Below are 20041 nucleotides of genomic sequence, written 5' to 3'. Positions count from 1 at the left end.
GGTTATAGTTTACAATTGTTTGTGGCTCTTTGTAATTCATTTTTCCTATGTCTGGCACCAGAAACTCATTTTTCCCTTGGGATACTCCTGGTAGTTCTTGGAGGGTGGGTGTCCCCCCCACACTAACCCTGTGACAACAGCCTGGGTAATTACAGTATTACATATTATTCTGCATATCTTGTGAACTTATTTCTCTATTGTGCATTATTTTTCCCTCCTTATCTTCATCTGGCTGTTTTTTTATTGACTTTAATAATACTTATTTTATGTTTTGACTAATGTAATATTAAACCAATCTACTTAGTACTTAATTTCAGGTCATGCTTTTTTTAGTTTTAGAATTTTACTTTGATTGCCTTTTGTGCATACATTTTGCTTAAAATGTACATGTTATCCTTTGTTTTCTTGAATACAGTAACCATAGTTTTTAAGTGATAGCTTTGTTAAGATAGAATTTACCTTCTATACAATTCATCTATTGTAAACAATTGAATAGATTTTAGTATACTTATAAAATTCTGCATTCATCACTACAAATCAACTTAGAGCATTTTCATTCCCCCTCCCCCCCAAAAAAACAAGATATATTAGTACTAACTCACTTCCCATTTTCCTGAATTCCATGTAGCTGGAAGAATACAGTATATAGCCTTTGCAGATGGACTTCTTTCACTTAGCAATAGACATTTAATTCCCTCCATGCCTTTTCATGGCTTAATAGCTCATTTCATTTTATCACTCATTTCATTTTATTATTTCAATTTTATGAATATGCCATAGTTTGCTTATCCATTTACCTATGAAAAAGCATTTGGGCTTCTTCCAAGTTTACACAACTATTAACAAATCTGCTGTAAACATTTGTGTGCAGGTATTTTTGTGGACATGTGTTTTCAACTCACTTGGGTAAATACCAAAGAGAATAATTTGGATTATATAAGAGTATGATTAGTTTTATAAAAAACTATCAAAATGTCTTCCAAAGTGGCTATACCATTCATTCCCAGGAGCAACAAATAAGAACTCCTATTGCTCTGCATTCTCATCTACGTTAATATTTGTTTCTGGATTTTAGCCATGTAATATGTGTTTGGTAGTAAGTATCTCATTGTTATTTTCATTAGCAACTCTGATGACGTATGATGTTGTCTATCTTTTATTTGCTTGTTATGTTTATCTTTCTTTGTTAAATCATGTTTAGGACCTTTAATATCTTTTCCTCTGTTTGTTTATGTTGTGTCTTTTTTCACACTTTTGATCATTTCTTTTCTGACATGTCAAATATTTTTCATTGAAATTGAACATATTTATTAAAAAATATATATAAAAATTTCAAATTCTGAATATTATCTTTCTCTTAGATGATATACATATTGCTTATGATGGACATTATAGGAGTTGAAATTTAGCCCATTCTCAGTTTGAGCTAGTATGAAGCTGGTCATCCTGGTTTTCCCTTCTTAGAATATTGCCTTTGGGGATTACCATTGAAAGGCTGGGTTTACCCTGTTTGGCAATCTCCTTTTTTTGGACTTTAAGCTTAATTGTTCTCCCAGGCATTTATAGAGTACCTAAAAACATGCTTAGAGTGTCGACCTCCTAGTTGTTTCTTTTTGCTTGAGCTGTTGCCATTTGGCTGCTCTGCTTACAGTCTTTTCAACTTCTTGGCTTCTTAGGCCTTAGGCTGTATTGTTTTAATTAGAAAATGCTCCAAGGAGAAAAGCTGTACCAAATGTCAAGCTTCCATCTATGTTTCCCTTCTCTCCAGAAGGTTGGCCAACATATCACTTGTTCTTTTTTAATATTCTGATGCCTTCAAACAGATGTTTTCTTTTAGCCAACTTTTCTAATATTTCTAATATTTCTAATATTATGATCTTTTCATTGAACTATCATCTCAATTTCCCCTAGGAACAAAATTTAGAATTTTATTTTTAAGTTATTTTATTTTCTGCATTAACTCAAGTATCTGCATTAACGATTTTCCATAGAAATCGCTTTACCTGACTGTTCAATCTAGTTCTTATGTTACTGATGGGAAATATGTAAGTATATCAGTGGTAGGAGGAGTCACTGCTGAGTGACTCTTTTTACTTTTCCTTTATTTCTTTTGCTCTTTTTATTTTTCCTCTCCTCATTTATCCTTCTAGCATAAGTTAGGCAAGACACTGTCCATTTTCTTGATATGGCCCAAATTCTCAAATAAGGACCTACCAAGGCAAAGACCTGACTTGACTCTAATGGTTATTTGCATGTCAGGAACAGCTAGAGATGAATATCATGTCAAATTTTTGTGAGAGTTTTGCAGCATTTTCCAAAACCCTTTGTGTTCCCTCTTCTCTACCAACACTACTCAGATGAAATTCTGTAGACTAAACCTCTCTACTTGCATCCCACATAAGTTCTATCTTTCTTAAGCTCACTGATGGTCTGATGGATCTTACTTTTTTTCTATTTTTCTTCCTCATCCAAAGATATTTGTTCATAAAGTCTAGAAAGCCCTCAAGTATGTTCTCCTTCTCTCTCTTTTAGCAATAATATTTGCATAAATTAACAATATTTGCATACTTTTTTATTACAGAGAAATATTAGAAGGTCAAATTAAGTATAAGCCCCATTTACCCATAACTCATTTACCCATAACAGTAATTGTTGCCTAAATCTAAATGTGTGATATACATTTGTTTTTCTTCTGCTTTAATTTGTAATGATTTAGCTAACTTTTTTAGTTACATGACATTAAGAAGGAAGTCAAATTAGCATTATGGAAATGCAGCTTAGACCAGAACCAAAAACTAGAAACTTCTTCACTAATAAGATTCATTAACACTTTATGTTTAAAAAGTGCTGAGGATGAATTGGGGATGAGGGAGAAACAATTTAATTTACCATAATATCATAGACCCTTGTATTATCTTGATATGGCCCAAATTCTCAAATAAGGACCTACCATGGCAAAGACCATGTATTAAAATGGAAAAGAAAATAACATAGCTCTTGCTTAAAGTCATTATAATCTGCTTGTGTAAATAATAAAACAAATAAAGAAAACAGTCACTAAACAATAGAAACAATGGCTAATTAACTGTCAGATCGGAAAGCACAGACTAGACTTGCTATAGAAGTTCATGAAAAGGGATTCTGAAAAGGACTGGATTTTGAGAGAGGGTTTAAGTTGAGCATTCAACAGATATAAAGGAAGGAGTACAAAGGAAGGAGTGCAAAGGTCATCAGGAATGAGCACTGAAAGCTTACGGGATAGGGAATACACCTGGTCAACAGAGGCGTGGTACACATTGAAAAATAGTGGAAAGTTAGGCTGGCTGAGCTTGGCTATATAAAACAGAATTACAATGAAGGAGAGATAAGTCAAAAGTCAGAAGACAGTGGAATTTCCAAGCAGATTTAGAACAACATAATAATATTAGGAATTCAAAGTATTTTGACAGTATACAATGTCTAGTTTCAAAAAGCACAGGGAAACACACTAAAAGAACAACCTACTTATGTATTTAATATGCCTCAAGGTGCCAGATGCCATGTGTGTGTTTCTAAGTATATGATATGTGGTAATAGAAGTCACTATATCACTACAGGGGTTACTTTTGAGGAATACAGAGTGTGAAGATGTACCAAAGAACATTTTAGGATGCTGGAAAAGTTTTATAATATTATGAGTTGGTGGAGAATTCATGGTCACATAAAAATGTAAAAATTAATTTATGATCGGTGCAATTAGTGTTTATTTGTTGATGTATACTTTTTAAAAATCCATTAGGAGAATTAAGCTGTTGGTTGGCTGAAGAAACTTTCAATATAGGGATGCCAAGGTATTAATATAATAACAAGTTCTAATTTATTCATAGTGGACTCAGATGACACCTTTAAAAATAAGAGGCAATATGCGTGCTATGGTTTGGGTGTGGCTTGAGTTTCCCCAAAGGGTCTATTGTGGTCCACAAGTTGGTACTGTTGGAAGATGAGGCCTATTAGAAGGTCCATAGGTGACTAGGAGTATGCTTTTGAAAGGTAATTCTCATAGGACTCCTTTGTAGTTCTCATGAGACGATTGATAAAAAATCTGTTTGGCAGACACAGATCTCTCTGCTTCTTGTTCTAAATGTGATCAACTTGATTGCTCCAACACATAATTCCCTCATTGCTGTTTGTCATGATGTGGCACAGTTAGCTGAGCTGAATGCCAGTGCCATATTCTCAGACCTCCAAACTGTGATCTAAATAACCCTATTTTTATTCAGAAGTAGCCCATGTCTAGTATTTCATTATAATGATAAAATCTGAAAAATATAGGTAAGCAGGTAAGAAAAATAACCAACTTCAATGCTTGTATAACTTGGATAAATTAAACATACTTTGTTTTATTCAGCTTTTCCACTGCTATGACCAAAAGAACTGAAAGAACAATTTTAGAGGAGGAAAAGTTTATTTGGGTTCATAGTTTTAGAGGTTTCAGTCCATAGACTACATTGCTTTGGACCAAGGTGAGGCAGAATCAAGGCAGAAGAGTGTGAAGCAAAAAAGTAGTGTAGGACATGGTCACCAGGAAGCAGAGAGAGAACTCTCTTCAACTCACCAGGAACAAAATATATACCCCAAAGTCACAAACCCCAATGACCCAAATCTTCCAGCCATATAAACTGCTTATAATAACCACCCAGCTAATCCCTATTTAGGAGAATAATACTAATAGAAAAAGAGATACCAAGGCATTTGCTTCAGCGAGAGTGGGTTAAGAACATCGTCTTCTTCCCGTGAAATTGAAAATAAGCCAAGTTATTATTGCAAACAAAAAGTTAATACTCTCATAATCCAATCATTTCATCTCTAGACTTTCTTGCATTGTCTCACACATGAGTTTTGGGGGGACACCTCATATCTAAGTGATAAAATATGTTTAAGTTAAGAACTTCAAAAGTATTTGGATATCAACAAAGAAAAAAGAAAAGAAATACAATTTTAATGAGCACATGCTACGTCAATTCCTGAGCTACATTTTTACACATATAAAATTAGTTAATATTTCATCTCTGAAACCATGAAGATGATAGAAGTAGCTGTTCTGATGCTAGAAGATAAAAACTATTAATTCCTACTAATAAGATATTTGAAGTCAAAGGAAAAGAATCAAGAGGAAATGAAAGGTAAGCACCAGGAACCACAAAATGTACTCAGTAGTTCAGAAACCACAAGAGAGGTGAAGCCTCCAGAAATCTGGAGCTCCTGAAGGGATAAACAGTTAAAAGCAAAGGGTTAAGAACTGAGTCCTACAAAGTAACAAATATTAGAGTATGAAATAATGAATGAAAAAAGATATATAACTGTCCCAATACAGAGATATTCTATGCTTCATCTTAGCATTTCTTAAGCTGGTCTTCCACAAAATATAGTTCTAGTATCTGATGAGAGATTTATTCCAATAAAAGGGCTCATAAGTCAAGTAAATCTGAGTAAAAAGGAGTTAAACAAAATTAAATCCTTCCTCTGAAACTTCTCAGAATCTATAGTAGCATAGTGTTTAAAGAATCTTCAATAAGGAGAATTGGATATGGTATTACACCTTTTCTTAAACATTGTTGCCACAGAACTACACTAACATCTCCAAAAACTAGGCGTTCTGCAGTACAAAGAATATGAAATACTGCTTCCCGCACATCCAATCACACACCATTCTCAAATTTTATTTCTCCTTTTTCTGCCTTTACTCACACTGTTCCTGCCATATGGATTGCTTCTCCTTACCTCCACCTACCAAAATTCTGCCCATCTTTCAAGATCCAGGGGATACTGGAAAGAGTTATATTACCAAAGTGGTCAAGAAAGAAATACACTTTTCTATCTTTCCTGACTAGGAAAAAGAATCCTAAAACCATACCACAGTGATCTCAATTTTGAAAGTGTGAATATAGTTGGCCTTCTGTATCTGCAGTTCTAGGATATTATCTCCACTGTATAGAGATAATTCATTTCTTATTCATCTGTAAATTAAACTAACCTTAGATCAAAAAATATTTTTTACATATTGTGTATGTACTGAATATGTACAGACTTTTTCTTTTTGTTAATCCATAAACTGAGGAGAGTAGAGATAGTGACTGGGAGACCAGTGTCTGAGATTGGGGTCCCTGATGGTTTCATGGCTGTGGCATACTTGGTTACTGGGAAAGTTTCTATACAAAGGTATAGGATGTCCAGTTGCTATGGAGATATCCTCCATGCTAGAGTCTTAACAGCTTCCACCTTATTCTCAGGCAGCTCCTGGGAATGAAGGAACTTCCTTGCTAAGATAACCACAATATTTTACCAGTTCTGCTGCTCCTGAATCTGCCCACAAATTAGTAACTTTAAACAATGGATGTTCTTGAGAGTTCCTAATGTTGCACATTGCAACTGTGGAATGTAACTGAGGAAATAGCTGCATACTGTTAGTAACTCTATAACTTTCATGAATACAAAGAATAATGCTTGCATAATCTTTAATGTAATTTAGAGACATAAATAATAAAGATTGCTGGTGTAATTCTTTAGATTTGCTTCTCCATCAGAAAGTAGCACTCCACCTGACCCCAACTATTTTATCTTCAAGATCTGTGTGTGTGACTCTTTATTTTTTCTAATCTCCCATTTTCCCTTGCTGGAACCTGCTGGTTTCGCCATGCTGGTCACAACAATAAATAATATAATAAAGCAAGTATTTACATACCATTTACATTGTATTAGATATTACAAATACCCTAGAGATGATTTAAGGTATACAGAAATATGTACATATGTTATATGCAAATACACTTTATATAAAGGACTTGAGTATCCACAGATTCTGGTATCTGGAGGGGATCTGAAACAAAGCCCCCCTGTGGATACCAAGGGACAAGTGTATATTGTGTCACCTTGAGTGCTATAAAAGTCAGTGTACTGCAATATGTATGAATATGCATGCTTGATTTCTGACAGGTAGACATTTCTGATAACGCTTTCATGAATTGGGTTAATTATTAATGTAGATATTGTGTTTGGCCCAGCCATTATTCCTAGGAAATAGAAATGCTGGAAAGGCCCTTAGATATTAGTAATCTATCCAACTCTCCCCCCACGTAAATAAACGAAGACTTCCATAAATTTGATAGTTCATATTAATACAAGATAAATGATATTAGTAAATCTATCTTTTGCATTAAGAATTCTAAGATTTTGGGAGGCTGAGGCAGGAGGATCACAATTGTGAGTCCAGCCTCAGCAACTTATCAAGGCCCTAAGCAACTTAGTGAGAGCCTTTCTCAAAAAATAAATAAATAAAAATAAGAGTGGGGATATGGTACAGTGATAAAGCATACCTGGGTTAAATCTCCAGTACCAAAAAAAATCTAAGATGTTTTAGAATTCTAGGAATTATCTCTACTGATATTGATGCAATTATTTCTTGTTTTTACCTTCTGCAGTGACAAAGAAAGATGATGGAAGGAGTTGTCCAATAGGAAATACAGTTAGGAAAATTCCAACTTATTTACAAAGGGAAATCCACTCATACTATTTAGCATAATTAAATACAGTTAACTAGCTACAATGGGAAATGATTAAGTTAACTTTCTGTAGAATTTGGAACAAATAAACGTATATATGAGTTAATGGTCATCTCCAGTTTTCCTACATTTTGAAAAAAGCAGTACTGGGAATGCTTTTGTTTGGTCATAACAATAGAAACAGAAGACAAATAAAATGGAGAGTAACAGATGCAATAAGAAAGCAAGAATAGAGAAGCAAAAGGAACAGCAAAAAAAAAAAAAAAACGTGAAAAGTGAAAGAGTGGGAGATGAAACTGGAAAATTAACTAACACACATTTAGGATACATCTGTCAACAATAGCCATGATCATTATCTTTAAAAAGTTTTTAGTATGTGATAAAAGGGCACAGAAGATTTTATTAAAATGAGGTAAGTACCAAAATAAAAGCAATCAGAGAACTAGATGGGAGACAAAAAAAGGGACATATAGATTACATCACCTATTGGATCAGGAAAGTCTTCATAAAAGAGACAATTTTCAAAGCAGATGGTTCTTTGAGTAATAAAAGGGAAAAAATATCATACAATGAAAATTACACCAAGAGAGAAATAAAGGAGGCAAAAAAGAAAGAAATGGACTTTGGAGAAATGGAGAACACAAAGAAAATATTCAAGTATTGTCTTCAATTAATTGGTTACTAAATATTCATATTTTAAACTTTGTAAAATTTGTAGATAAACACAATTATCTTTTATTATGCCAATATTTCATATGCTCTATCCAATTTTTTAAATTTTTTTGTGGTTTTTAGATATATATGACAGTACAGTATATTGTGGCATATTACACATACACGGAGTATAACTTATTTTAATTACTATCCCATTTTTGGAGTTGTACATAATGTGGAGTTTCATTGGTGGTTTATTCATACATGAACATAGGAAATTTCTGTACAAATCATTCTACTATTTTTCCTACTTCCATCCCACTTCCCTTCCCTGCATTCCTCTAATCCAATTAACTTTTATTCTCCCCACTCCCCATTTTATGTGTTGGCTTTCACATATCAGAGAGAACATTCAGCCTTTGAATTTTGGGGATTGGCTTATTCACTCAGCATGATAGTTTCCAATTCCAACCATTTGCCAGCAAATGCCATAATTTCATTCCTCTTCATAGCAGAATAATATTCCATTTTTTATATATACCACATTTTATTTATCCTTTCCCATTTTAACCCTCAAAAAATCAGTGAGGTAGATATGATTAATATTTCATTTTTCAAATGAATATTTTGATCTAACCAAGTTGGATAGCTGCCAGCTAGTGGGATACCTAAGATTGGTATAAAGTCATTCTGATGTCTAGATCCATACAACTTTATTCACCAAGTGCTAGAGGGGAAAAAAAGCAATAATTAAAACAAAAATAAACAAATAGGAGGTTGACAATTAAAAGAGAAGAAAAATAAAAATAAATGAAAGCTGAGAAATGCTTTAAAATAGAGCTTACAATTAATGCTAGCTGGAAACAACGTACCAAATCATAATAATTGTACCACAGTCACAGTACTCAATTCACATTCTCTTAGGCACAGGACAAACCTAATCAAATGTAAAGAGATTCTGGTGACCAGTTTTCTTGTGGCTTAGCCTTTCTTCATTCTGAATCTTCTTTCGCTCATTCCATAGCACATTGATGGAAGGAATAAGAGTTGACAAACTAGGAGTTGATTCTTTAATATCTGGGGACCTCTCCATCCCACAGAAGTGTCAATTGAATAATTTATACACTTATATGACTACATGAACAAACAGAGGTCAAGATCACAGCTATGGCTAACAATCTCACCTCTTATAACACTATACTCATTGATGGTAACTTCCTGCCTTATCAGATAAGGAAACTAAAATTAGAGTTTCACAGCTTGATCAAGATAACATAACTGATAAGTGAAAGGGCAGTTTATAATAGCCAGAACCATATGACATCCAGTTGCCTAATAACTTTGCTGTTTCTAAGAGATGAAAGTCAACCAAGATAATTCATGAGTCTAATTTTCTGAGAGCCAATGCCAAATTTAAACTATAATTATTTTTAATATTACAAATAAGACAGATTGGTAGGGTCAATAAGTATGGGAATAAATTGAAATAATGGAAGAAGTTCTGTAGGAATTAGAGTAACCTCTGGTTTGGAGGAAAAATCAACAAATGTTTTACCTAATAAGAAAAGTCATCTCAGGCAATTGCCAGATAAACCACAAATCATTAGAGAATCACCCTAATTACATAGACACAAAAAAATCCTCTCAGTCCAATCATCCACCCAAATTCCTTAGGGTCCTTCCAAGCACATGCATCTGTGATTCTGAAATTAAAGTTCCAATCATAACTAAAAGGGACAATTGCTATGGCCATGGTCCTTAGGACAGTGTCCCTTATGAACTACCACCAAAATCCCAGAAGAGATATATTGTTCTCTTTGTTTAATATATAGATTACTGGTCCATGAATTTCATTGAATGCATGGATTTTTCTATATATGACATCATGTGTAACAAGGAAAATAAGCATAATTTTCTCCTTTTTGTAACAATGAACCACAAAAACTGAGGTTACTAATATTGAAACTTCATGAACACCATAAATAATACTGTCATTCAAACTTTTCCAAAAATATTATAGTGGGATACTTGGAGATGAAAACTATTGTCCTACAGGGGTCTAGATTTTTAGAGTAGGATGTATGGTTAATTAAAATAATTTGCTGCAATGTTCTTATTTTAGAAATTAGAAAAGTGAAATGAAAGGCCCTAGAGCTATTTACTTGCCCAATTCTCTTGATTCCTGGACCTCTTACAAGTCAGAGAATTTACATTACTGTTCAATCAAAGAACATTCTATAGGATATTGGCCTTGGACTATGAAGGAAGATGTGTTACTACATGCTAAGGACAAAGCATCTCCCATGGACTTGAAGAGGAAAAAAATTAAGTTGACCATCAAGAATTAAAACTATGAGATCAACACATTTTTTTTTCAATTGAGCAGAGAATGACAAAATGACCTAAACGTAAATGAAAGAGTCTAAGGCTGATCTTTTTTACCTTAATCTGATACAACCAGTTATTTAATGACCATATATAAAGAAAGAAAATATCTATAAATATAGTTATTTATAAAATGTAGAAGAAGTAGAGCCAGTGTCAAAATTTGGTAGTGCACATTCCAAACACTCACCAAGTGAGAGTCAGTTAATCAATTCAAGTTTTCTACTTTTTTTTGGCCAAACCATTTGGCTATCCTTGTAGAGAATTTAACTAGAGATAGTACCAAAAAAATACAGACTTTGGGAAATGTGTGAAAAGTTGTAAGACTATTCTATGATTATATTTTAATATATGCTATCAGGGAAGGCCACATCTCTGATAATAATTCTACTATTAATTATATTAATAATAATTCTACTATTAATTATCCTGAATAGAGATCAACGGTAGGGTAGGAAATTATGACTAGGGGAATTAGGCCTTAGGCTAAAATTAGGGACATTGTTTATTCCCTCTGGAGCGAGGAGGAAATTTGACTTGAACTCCAAGACTTTGAAGGTTCTACAGCAGATATATTTTTGATTGAAAAAAACTGTTCCAGGACAAATGCTGATAAGCCTGGAGCCAGGCCAGTAACTGGACTGGTAAAAGACTCTAGGATCATATGAGGTTATGCAATAACTTTGAAATCTCTTCCATTACCCCTGAGCTTCAGTAAAGACACATTAAAATTTACTAGTTTGATCTCAACTGCATTGAAATGAAAAATGAAAGAAGACTATACATACCATGTTTGGAGCTGCTCTGAGCAAGGGAAAATAGTGTCCCCTCTCTAGTGGCCAGGATATGAGTTTACAATGGCTGTTCCTGGAGAAAGGCCATGCAGGGCAGTGATCTCACAGCCTTCCTAGCTTTGAAGGCTGTGGTAGCAGTGAAGGTGAGCTGGGAAAAAGAGAATCAGTAGAATTTGTCCAGGACACATTAAGCAGCACCATGACATTGTCTTAGGAATAAGTGAGGTTCACTTTGAGACAGGCTTATTCCTGTGATTCCAAGTAAAGGACAGGGTCATAACATTTATTTAAAAAGGAATCACAAACCACTTTCCTGCTCACACAATGTATACTGGAGCCACACAGAACTTCTAGGTCTGTTTCCTGCCCTGTCAGGATTTTACCTTCTTCTTCACGTGACTGTCTGCTTTGCACTTTTTCCTGTCTTGTCTGTATATTATCTTGCATTGGTAATTTTTATGAACTCATAGACAGATGCCCAATTATATTATTTTCCATCTTATAGTCCATTTACCTTTCTGTGTATTTTTGTTATTGATTTTGCTTTTGTTTTGCTCACTTAAAAAATGACATTTATTTGGCTCACTATAGGTTTACTCCAGAGGTAAGTAAAGAACCTGGCCTCTACTATCGATACACACACACAAATATTAGAGCTGGGGCTACAGCTGAAGCAGTCTACTCTCATTGTACATTGGACTTGTTCTTTTCTGATTCAGTGCTTATCTTCTCACTTTGTAAATTATATTGAGTGCAGTATTTATACTAACCGCTTTTAATATCCATGGATGCTCAGCCTATAGGGAGAATTACAGTTTTTAGAGTATTGTAACTTCTGCCTTGTTAACTGATTATTTAAAACATAACAATATTTTGTTTTTACATATTATTTGTGTTTACTATGAGACTTCCCCTGAGAAAAGTACTTGCATGGACCATTCGTAAAATTTCACATTCCAAGCCTCAGAACTAAAGGAAAGACGTGGACTTCAATATATTCAACAAAATGACAAAAACCAACTTGTGATATGTAAAGGGCTATCAACCTTCTTTAATCTACATGCCCCTACATAACTCATCTTGCTTTTATTTCTTATTTTTAACTTCTATAGGAAAGTTCAAATATTAATCACAATTATTATAGGATAGCTCTGTAATAAATCCTTAAAATATTAAATATATTATCCATGTAATTAATAGAAAAATAGGGTCATATCTCTTTTCCATCAGAAAACTATTCTATAAGGGGATTGAGAAAATATAACATCACTATTTAATCTGAAATTCTTCATACACATAAATGATCAGAAACTACTTTCATGATGGAAATTATTATAAAGACAATATTCCTATCCCTTATTAACCAGATTTATAATTTTTATTTTTATTTACAAAGAAATTGGGGTTGATGAATTAGTAGTAAATAGCTATATCAAAGAGAAATAAAAACTAAAACCTGAGAAAATACAGCAATTCCTCACACTGTAATGAGAATCAGTATTTTAAAACCTTAAGATGTTATACATCATAAGAGACACCTAAAGTCAGTTGAAGTCAAACCACTGTCTTTCATCCATAGATAATTAAAATGACCCCATGTTTCAAGATGTAAGTCAAGGATTTTCAGGAGTACCGTAATCTTTAATGGCTAACCTTCAGGAAATTTTCTCCGCAACCTGGGAAAGGTACTGAAAAGAAGCTTATGGACCAAGAAGAGAATTTAATGGGCTCTTAACCCCTTTCAATTGAGGTACAAGATGTGGGATTAGGAAATGGAGCAACTTTTTAAGTCTCTTCATTCTATTTTTCACTCAGCTCAGAAAGAGTCTAGCCAGAAAGCGCAGTCACTTGAAATTGTATGTGCATCTTCATTCTTTTGAGTACTGAACTTTCACATTTATGAGAGTCTTACTTAGGTGTCTCTAGACAATACAAAAATCTCAATTTCTTATCTATAAATGATTTTAAATGTTAAAACAGTATCAGAATATCACATTTAAAAAAGTAACATTTCTGTCAGGCTGAGCATATTATAAAATCAAAACACAAATTTAAATTGTAAAAGTGTTAATTTCTTGGCCTTGAGTATGTTTAATTGTTACTAATGTGTGTTTACTAATTAAACATGCCTCCTCAATAATTATATGAAGAAGCTGCAAAGCTTTTAAGACTCCTGCTAATCCAGCACCCTCTGGTTGCATGTTTCTAATTTGTTCATTTTAATGTACCAATTATGTGAATTAGAGCAAATAAATATGTTGTGAAAAATCTCTCTTCTGAGACTCTGACCCCCAAATGTTTTGAACCAGATAGAACAATTCTTGTTCTAGCTCAATTATTCAGTTTCTAGAGTAGATTAAAGGATTAAAAGGCTAATTTAGTTAATTGTGAATAAGCAGATATATCTTGAGATTTGATGATTTTTAATGTGGAATTTCAGGCACAAAGTCATCTTGTCCTGAATGAGTCCAAAGAGGAATGAAATTGGATAAAAGGTATAATGAATTACTGTACCAATTTAGCAAAAATTTAATAAAAGTCATACTATCTTAAAGCTAGAAGGGAAAGAGACTTCTCTGCATGTACTATTTATTTATTGCAAGCTCTAATGACTCTATAAATGTCATGGTACAAAGGGGAAGAACATTCTGTATTATATGTTTCTAGGAAACTTATACAATTAGTGATTTATATTCTTGAGGGAAAACTTGATGAAGATGAAATTATGACATATAGATCTGGCTCTTTTGTTGTTTGTTTGCATATACTGCATATTTTTTATTTCTATTTAGAAATAATTCCTTGTTTCAGGGCTATATTTCTTACTGAGTATATGAGGACAGGTTTGTTTCAACATTTCAAGGCAGAACATATTCAGAGTTACTGGATCTCCACTCTTTTCAGGTCACCTAGCAGATAATGATCATTCTCTTCACTTAGTAGCTTAGTAGATTTAATGGAGCATCTTCCTGCCTACTGCCTATTTAAAAAAAAAAAAAAAGCTGGCATACCTCTTTCTCCTGTGGATTAATGCACTTTGGAAAAATTAAAGCTCCCCAGGTAATGAAGCTTCTCTTAGCCCAATAATTGAATCAATATTGATGGGAATCTGATTCAATAATTTTATTTTTTTCTTCTGATTATAAAATCATAGTATATCCAATAGAAAATTGTAAAACTTCAAAAAGCAATAGTCACTCATAACTCCACAAATTATGGGATTCAATATACATATTTGCTTCTTTATATTTTTAAAACATGACTGAGATCATAATATCTGGAATTTTGATTGTATTTGTTTTCCTTATTATTATGACAAGAATTTTTTGAAATAATGAGTATTATTTATGATTTTATTTATAATTTTAGGACTATGTAACAGTCTACTTATTGTATAGCAGACTGGACATCATACTCTATATGATAATGCCATGAATCTTGTTAATTCCTCCAGTGTTGTTCAACAACTTTGTTGCCATTTTTCTGTGGTTCTACATAAAATTTTTCTGGATATCATTATATTTAAATATTTTCCATAAAACGTGTATTTTGATATTTCTAAATATGGAATATCTTTATATGTTTCGTACAGATACTCCCACATGATAAGTTGTCTGTAGCTATCCAAGAGATCTCTTTCCTGGAAGCAAATATGTCACTGAAGAAAAAGTATCATCAGGTGTTTGATAAACACCAAAGTGGCAGACATCAGTGTCTAAGTGAGGTTCTCTACAGTTTTCTTCCTGGAAGTAGAACATATTTCAGAAGTGATAGGCTATGATTCCTAGAGTACTCCACTCAATATATATCTCCTAAAAATTCCTATATGTCCTTATTTCTGTAAATCCCCCATTGAATTTCAGAATATCTATTAAACTCCTCAGATTATAACTTTCCCTTTTCCACACATGTATCTTCTAGTAATACATATTATGTTCCATGAATTTTGTTGAAGAAAATGAAATTCTCATAGGTCATGCAATGATGAAGCTTCTATCTCTACAAAAATTAATTCTGTGATTTAATAACAGCAAGAAAGGTAAGGTACGCAGAATAGCATCCCTGAAATGCATCTGAATGTGAATGCTGCTTTACATGTACAAAGGAATTTTGCAGGTGTGGTTAAGTTAAGGATCTTGAGATAGGAAGATTATCCTGAATTGACCATCTTGAGATAGCAAGATTATCCTGAATTGAAGACAACAGTTTTTATATGAGGGATGTAGAGGAGTCAGAGCCAGGGAGAAGGCAATGTGATGACAGAGATTGGAATGATACTCTCTGGAGGGGTAGGAACTGTAAGCCAAAAAACACAGGTGACTACTGGAAGTTAAAGAAAAGGGAAAATGCTTAAGTCCATGTTCTGTTGCCATAACATAATGCCTGAGACTTACGGTTTTGGAAGTTGGAAGTCTAACATTGGATGGCTATATCTGCTGGGGAGACACTCAAGTTGAGCCATTCAAAAAATGGAAGGGCAAGTAGATGTGAGCAGAGAGAAGGGTGCTGAACACCCAGAACACTCATTTGTTTTGTCTCTTAAGAGACAAAAGCATTAATACCTTCAAAAGGACTCCACCCATGACCCAAAGACTTTCCAGTAGGTACCCCCTGCCAACACTGCCTCATTGATAAATTCTCAGTGTGAGTTTTGGAAGGAACATATCATACTCAAACAACAGCAGGAGAGAAAATCTTCTATTTCAAGCTTCCAAAAGGAATCACCTTGTCATATCTAAAACTGACTTTAGACTTTCGATCTCCAGAACAGTAAGAAAATAAATTTGTGTTGTTTTAAGTAATTAAACTTGAAATAATTGGTTATAGCAGTAACAAGAAACTAATACAATTAGTGATTTATATTCTTGAGGGAAAACTTGGTAAAGACGCAAAGAAAAAACTAGAAATAAAACATATAATCATAGATAATAATATGTTGGTAAATTTTCTCATAGATAAATCCACATCAACATGTAGATCCATCTACAAACACACAAAATAATAAAATACATATCTCCACAAACACACATAAAATCAATCTATTGATCACATTGTATTATGTTTTCCTCATGTAATAATTTTATAATTTCCAAGTTACTAATTGATCAAATGATTTTCTCCCTGTTTTAATTGTATAGTTTAATTCTTTATTGAGAATAAAGGTGGTTTTCATATATTTGCTATAATAAATATATATTACATTATTTTATAACTCCATATTAAATATTCTTTTATCTGAAATACCTGGACCATAATTGTTTTGCATTACAGATATATTGATATTTTATAATATTTGCATATATATAATGAGATATATCAGGGCCTAAGCTTAATGTGAAATTCAATTATGTAATATATATATATATATATATATATATATATATACACACACACACACACACACACACACACTTTATATATAGAACTTGAAGATCATTTTATACAATATTTTAAATAATTTTGTGTGTGAGTAGGACATAGTTTTATGGAGTATAATTTCCACTTGTTGAATCATATTAGTGCTCACAAAGTTTTGAATTTTGGAGCCTTTCAGATTTCAGGTTTTCAGATCAGGAATGTTCAACCTTGATCTAAGTAAATACAATTAGAAATTGGTTTGAATATGATTATTTGCTATAGTTTCTTTTAGGGGTAGTGTTGCTAGTTCTAAGACCACATATATTTTTAACACATTTGATTAAAAAAAATTTCCTTCACAAATGTTTTTTCTAATTTACACACTTTCAAGGAGTGCATTAGAATATTCATATCTGCCAACCATTCTGTTATTCAGTATGTTACTTTAAAAGGAAAAGTGGTTCATTATCACTATTATTTTAAAATTTTTATTGCTAGAGAGGCTGAATATTTCATTTTGTAATCCCACAAAGATTACAAGGATTATTAGCACACACTTGTAATCCCAGTGGCTCAGGAGGCTGAGATAGGAATGACTGGACATTTAAGGCCAGCCTCAGCAAATTAGTGAGACGCTAAGCAACTTAGTGAGATATTGTGTCAAAATAAAAAGGACCAGGGATGTTGTTCAGTGATTAAGTGTCCCAGATTTCAATTCCCAGTACAAAAACAAACAAACAAAAAACTGACAACAAAAATCCTTCTTTCATTACTGTTGATAGTTTGTACCTTTTAATGTTTAAATTTGATTCACAACTGTTTCATTATTAGGGTATTCTTTAATTGATTTGTAAGAATGCTTCATGTAATTATAGATGAAAATTCTCTGTAATATTTATACAATTTTTCTTTTATCTGTACTTGTGATTTTGAATGTATGATCTCTGGCTTACACCTCCTATGTCCAAATGTGTAAGAAAAATATTCATGTTGCTGAATTTCATATTATCTTTTCTTTAAGCTTAAACTCTTTTTTAAAAGAGAGAGAGAATTTTTTAATATTTATTTTTTAGTTTTCTATGGACACAACATCTTTATTTTATTTGTATGTGGTGCTGAGGATCAAACCCAGCGCCCTGCGCATGCCAGGTGAACGTGCTATGGCTTGAGCCATATCCCCAGCCCTAAGCTTAAACTCTTTAAAATATTGAAATGTGTGTCTTTATATATGTGAGATGTTGATAGTTTCATTTTCTTCTATTCCTCTTCTTTCTGAAGAAACGTATCATTTTCTTCTTTCTCTTCTTTCCTTCCCTTTCTGAACATTTCAATTCTACAGATATTGATAAAGTCAAAAGAAATTGGGATCTTCTATGAAAAGGGGGTGTGTAATGGATACCCCTTGTGCCCCTCAAAAGTATCTAAGGTCAAGAAGAACAAGGAAAGAACATGTGTAGAAGATCATTCCAGAGCTGGGTGGTAAAGCCTGAAGAGTGTAAAGAGACAATCTTGATTTTGTCTGGCAGAGTGCCAAAAGCATGAGGCAAGTGACTCTGTAGGTAAATTGCCAGCAAGCTAGTGAAACTAGCTGAAATGTTGTGAGGAATTGCTTTCATAAGGTCTTTAAAACCATTATTGAGGAAGGAGCCTTCTTGGCCTAATCACTTCTCAAAGGCCTCATCACTTAATGCTCTCACATTGGCAACACCTGGATTTTGGAGCAGTCATATTCAAACCATAACACTGCTCTTCTTGTGCAAAAGGAGCCAAAAAAATTCATAAATGAATGTGCATGGCTATGTTACAAAAAAATCTTATTTACCAAAACAGATGGTGGTCTGAAATTGGCCCCCAGGCTATAGGTTTGACAACCAGTTTTATTTTAGATATTCTTTTGGAAAATTTTTGAATGCAATTTTACATTATAAATTTTTATTTCTTTTAACATTTAAAGTATATAGACATTTATTCTCCTCTGAGTGCAACTTTGGAAACCTCCCATGAATTCTAATGTATAAGTTCTTAGTACTGGCATTTTTCTACATATTACATAATTTGCATTTATATTCTTCCTGGTCTAGGAATTATTTAGTAAAGTTGTCATCATCACTCTTAAATGTTGGAATATGAAGAAACATTTTGAAAATAGGTACATGGAGAATAATAATTAAAGGAACATAATTTAGTGGCATTTTAGTACTGGCAATGACACGGGCTGTTTAGTGCAGGTAAAACAGTCTCAGAAGAGTAATCCATTGTCTTGTGCTGCCAGAACTAGAGTTATTTGGAATCAAAGAGACCAGAAAGGATCACAGAATAGAGATCATTTAACCATAATTAGAATGAAATGATTTTAGCATACAGGACAATGGCCACAGGGAATGGCTTTAGATTAAGAAGCTGAAAGAATATGAAAGAAAATATTTATATTGAAATAGAAGAGTCACAATACAATCCTGAAAATTTGGGGGGATGGTGGAGTTATTATTATTTATTTTATTTTGTTGTTATTGTATTCTTATATTGCAATACAGTTAAAGAACATATTCTCTATAATGGCTACATTTGGCAAAGTATTGGAGCTTCCTTTGTCCCAGCCCCAGGTTTCAATGAGGGTTGGGAAAGAAACACTAAACCTCTGTATGAAGCTAGTTTCTTTTTTAATTTACTTGTGTGTTCCTGTTCTCTCTTTCTGTGAACAGAAAGAGAGTATATAAAATATATATTTATATAAAATATGTATTCATCTTCCATTAGTATTATGTTTCTTTCACCTTTTCCTGGACTTTCTACCAGTTGTATATTTTGCTTTTTAATGTATCTTGATATTAGTTATTTTACGCAAGTGATATAGGTCGTATTTTTTTAATATCATACCCTTCATCAATAGTAAATAGAGTACATTTGATGTTTAGCATTTAATCCACTTAGAAACATTAATGTATCTACCCGCTTTCTTTTTATTTAAATGAGGCTTATATATCTTTGCCTACTCTTTGCTCTTAATATTTGTGAACACATTTTAATAGTGTATAATTTGAGTTTTCTTTTATGTAGTAAAGTTGTATAATCTTTTCTTTTAGTAAAATATACTGATGTGAGGTTTTCCTTATTATTACATGTATTTGACCATTTAAATAAGAATCCAGGAATAAAACAGCTAAACACTAGTCATGTAACTATGTTACCTTAAAATTAATTAATAATCCCATTTTCAGCTATGAATTCATGTAGGTTTTATTAACTAAAATTTTTTAACTCCTGAGTAGAATTTTCAATGCAAAAATATCATCATTGGACTTGAAAAAAAAA

This window comes from Marmota monax, unplaced genomic scaffold (genome assembly GCF_021218885.2).
Source record: "Marmota monax isolate L192 unplaced genomic scaffold, Marmota_monax_Labrador192_F-V1.1 WCK01_AAM20220418_F8-fsc00172, whole genome shotgun sequence".
In the NCBI taxonomy this organism is placed as follows: domain Eukaryota; kingdom Metazoa; phylum Chordata; class Mammalia; order Rodentia; family Sciuridae; genus Marmota; species Marmota monax.
This window is presented reverse-complemented; position numbering follows the sequence as displayed.